Source organism: Amblyomma americanum, chromosome 3 (genome assembly GCF_052857255.1).
Source record: "Amblyomma americanum isolate KBUSLIRL-KWMA chromosome 3, ASM5285725v1, whole genome shotgun sequence".
Lineage (NCBI taxonomy): Eukaryota > Metazoa > Arthropoda > Arachnida > Ixodida > Ixodidae > Amblyomma > Amblyomma americanum.
The window spans coordinates 91,463,287-91,467,375 of NC_135499.1; the positions used below are offsets into that span (position 1 = coordinate 91,463,287).

Consider the following 4,089-nt stretch of genomic DNA (forward strand, 5'->3'; position numbering starts at 1 on the left):
ACAGCTGAGAATCGCTCAACTGGTTTCTCTCCCGCCTTCCTCAATTTCGGGAGGGAGCTGGCGAATCCGATGTCAAACGTCGTGCAGAGCCAGCTCGGGGATGAGCAGACGCGGGCAGACTGCTCTGCTTATGCGTCGACGCTTCGGGACCGGCTTGGTCGGGCTCTCAAAAGAGCAAGGCAGAGTTTGGCGGCAGCCAGAGCCCAACAGAAGGCTCAGTATGACCGCAAGCACCGCAGCCTGACTTTTCAGGCGGGTGATCTTGTCCTGAAGTGCAACCACGTTCTTAGTGATGCGAGCAAGGGGTTCTCAGCCTCGCTCGCTCCTAAGTGGCTTGGGCCGTACCGAGTGGTCTGAGTCTGGTCGCCGCTCGCGTACCTGTTGGAGGATCCCCTTACGGGGAAAACCAGCCGTGCCTACATCGCAGACCTGAAGGCCTATGCGTCACGGTCTGACGAGTTTGCGTCGGTACCTATTGGTATCACAAGCAAGCGCAAAGGCACAACTGGTGCTGCGGAACGCAACCGTACCGAGCACCGGTACAATCTGAGGCGACGGTCACCGATGTGATTGATGCCGGATGGCGGACTCTTCCGCAACCGAAGGCACGCGGCCTCAGCTAGCTGGCGAGCTTTCTCGCCGGGCACTACCCCAGGTGAAGCACGGCGGTTTCTTTTTTTTTGTTTGCCGCATGCTCGGTTCCAGCCTTGTGCAGTTACTTAGTCGTTTGTTTGTTTTAGTCAGTCTGTAGCATATTTTTGTTTCCAGTTTATTCGTTGTTTCTCCTAACGTTCCGAGATCTGTACATATGTAATATACGTTGGCGTTTGCGTTCAGTTTTTTTAAACCAGACTTGTACATATGTAAACTTCAACCTACTCGCGATTGCACTTTTCTTGTAGCGCAGAGATGGCCTTCTTTTGCACAGCGCGCCTTCTTTTCATTTACGTTCTGACCCCACGGGTGCGGCCTTCCTCGCGAAACGGGGAACCGGCTGGTTCGCGGAGGGGTCGGAGAAAGTCTCCCCTTCCGGCTGGGGAGTGGTTTGCTCGTTAAGGAGCGAGTGTCTCGCGGCATGGTTCTTGTGTGGCTATGGGGAGCGTGAAGAGTGCGTCTGTAGCCCTGTCTACATGAACCCGATAGAGTCGAGTTGAGTTAGCTTGTCGGGTAAAAAACCAGTTGCCGGGTTCATGTAGACGCTGTCGGGTCGAGTAAAATAAGCGGCAGAGCGAGTTGAGTTAACTCGCCTGCAGGGGTAGGTTAACTCGCCTGACCCGCCTTTCCAAAAACCATGTATACGCAGTCGGGTCAGGGAGTCGGGTAACGGGGAACTCTGGGAGATTTCGGTCATGTGACCAGTCGACCAAAATGGCAGCCGCCGTCGGTCCCCGCGCTGTTTCCACCCGAGCTTCTTGGACCCACCGGGAAGTAGAATGTTTTTTAGCGCTAATCAGTGAAAAAAAGTGAGCGAGGCGCTGGACAGCAGACGGCAGCGCAATCAAGATGTGTTCAAAGATCTGCAGGCCGAAATGGCCAATCTCGGCTATCACTGGACGTGGCAGCAGTTGCGGAACTGCTGGAAGAATTTGAAGAAGAGATTCACGGCCGTGAGTATAAACATTCCCTCACCCGAATTTCGACACCCATACGGAATGATACGACGTTGCAGCACAATTCTGTCTTGTGTGACAGGAACGGTTGGAGCAAGAGAGAAGTGGAGCTGCACCGTCGGCTTGGAAGTGGTATGACCACATGAGCGCGCTTCTCAGCCACAGGCCGATGGTGCAGGCTCGCGAGTACGGCGTGGACTCGCAAGATGTCCCACCAGACTACGGCGACAACTCGCAGCTAGGCAAGTATACACCCAAATGTGTTTTCGTGCTCGTTTACTTTTATGTGATGTAGCATGTCAGCAGCGCCGAAGTCGGCGACTCGGTGCTGCGTTGTTTTGGTGAGCGCTGATTTGAATGCCGCAACGTAGAGCGGTTAACGCAGTTTCAATCAGCTTTCGCATTTCTAATAGCGTGATCATTTGCAACATTTACAACCCCCTGGAAAGCGGCAGCGCTAAGGAACAAGGACGAAAGAGAGACACGAGAACACACGACCAGCGCTGATCTCGTCTCTCTCTTTCGAACTAGTTGCTTCGCGCTGTCGCTGTCCATGATGATTCACCAACTAGCCCGCAACAAGATATTAGTCCTACATTAAATGCTATGTAAACAAAAAAAAATCGATTCCAGAAGACAAATGCGGCACTGCTGATAACGAGTGCACACAGGTACTCTTGAGCGAGAGACACAAAAATTCTTGTTTCCAGTAAAGAGCCTCAATAAGCTGACAACTGAATTTGTTCCTTGACAAATCCACTGGGCATGCAGCGGGGCTGACTTAATTTTTTTTATCATGCAATCATGTAACTGTGCAGATGTATTTGACAAATAACCAAGGTGCCCTGCACATGGCCCTAACATGAAATGCTCTTTGCTCCTAGTGCACGTTTTCATTGACTGCAGTACGCACCAACAGCTTTGAAAATGCAGTGGCTTAAAATTTGTGTGCCTCAGCACAGTTCCCCTTAAAAGCGAACTCTTAAGAGCACATTTTCTTTGGCATAGATTATTATTGTGCTTTCATGAGACATGGTTAATCTCATCCAAATTTCACTGCACTGACATAGTACACGGGCCTCTAGCATTTCGCCTCCATTGAAATGCATTTGCCGCGGCAGGAATCATACCCACGTCTTTGGGCTCAGCAGCCCAGCACCATGAGCACTGAGCCACCACGGTGGCATTATATACTGATGAGGTATAGACAGTGTTGAAAGGCTGATATCTCCAAAAGGAAAGTTCAACACTTCTTGCTAGTGTTTGCCTGCGGGGCTGAAACTTGGAAGCTAACAAATAAACTAAAAAAAATAATGAAGGGCTGTACAATGAGGTAAGGAAAAAACAACAAGTGTAATGTAAAAAGGACACAAGAACATTGTGTATGAGAGAACATGAATTAATGCTATCTCAGTTCATTAAGAGCAGGAAATAGACATGGGTGAAACATGCAATATATAGCATGGTGTCTTTGAGTGACTGTCAAGGCAAGGCACAAGTAGTTAAAGTTAGTAGAGAGTCTGTTGCAGTAACGAAGCAAGGAAGTTTGCTGGTAACAGGGTAGGCATGCTAGTTGCAAAGAAGAGGTGATTGGAGATAGAGGGCCCATGTTGTGCAGTTGGATGGGATGGCATCTTACAATCTTTGGACTGCAAGATGTGCAATTTCAGCGCTTTTGGCTATAGGAGCAGTGATTTTTTTCTGTTTTGCAGATATCAGCGATGCTGACACCAGGACTGAGGAGGACGACGCTGATATCCTTCAGGAACAAAGTGAACGTAAGCTTGGGCAATTTTTAAGCACTGGATGGCATTTAATAGCTCGGCTGCAGAACGAAATTGGTTCCCTGGGCCCATGTTCACACTTCGATTTCTCGTGGTATTCATCCTTTGAGGTGCTCAACAATTGGCTGAGGCAGCGGAAGCGGATGTGCTGCTCAGCTGCACTGCAAAGTGTCGTCGGACCAGCCTTGAAAATAGTGAGGTATACGTGATTATATTTCCAGACATCGTTTGAGTGGGATGGTGTGGATTCCATTGGCGCAGAGTTTTGTTTCCAAGGTTACTGCATTTTGTTTTTTATATAAACAGTTTACTGTGGCACCGTTCAGGCTTTTTACCCGCACATGCAGACGATGCAAGTGCCGCAACTGCTTCTGCTGCTTCAACCAATCAAAGAATGCTTGCGAGTCTCTCGAGAGGTCAGAATTAGAATATTTGCCCTGCTTTATGCTTCCTGCATAATTCCTGCGTACCATTTTGATTCAGTAGTTTTGCATCTCTATGTGTAGCTAAAGATAGAAAAAGACAGCCTCATTTCTTTTCTTGTTTATCCAATAATTGTTCAAATATAACAAGAAATGACATCTTGAGTTTTCGAGATGAAGACAAAAACATATTTGCTTCAATTTTTTAACAGAACCAACATGCACCGAAACTTGAATCTATAGCTACTAGCCATGTAGCCAATACGAAAGCAA

General features: G+C 48.4%; 1 long non-coding RNA gene across 1 annotated transcript; it reads left to right on the top strand.

The window, feature by feature from the left end:
• The first annotated feature begins 1,457 nt into the window (after window positions 1–1,457).
• On the top strand, window positions 1,458–1,905 carry LOC144123890 (uncharacterized). Its single transcript, XR_013313140.1, has 2 exons — window positions 1,458–1,607; window positions 1,693–1,905. It is a non-coding gene; the product is annotated as an uncharacterized LOC144123890 (long non-coding RNA).
• The last annotated feature ends 2,184 nt before the right edge of the window (window positions 1,906–4,089 follow it).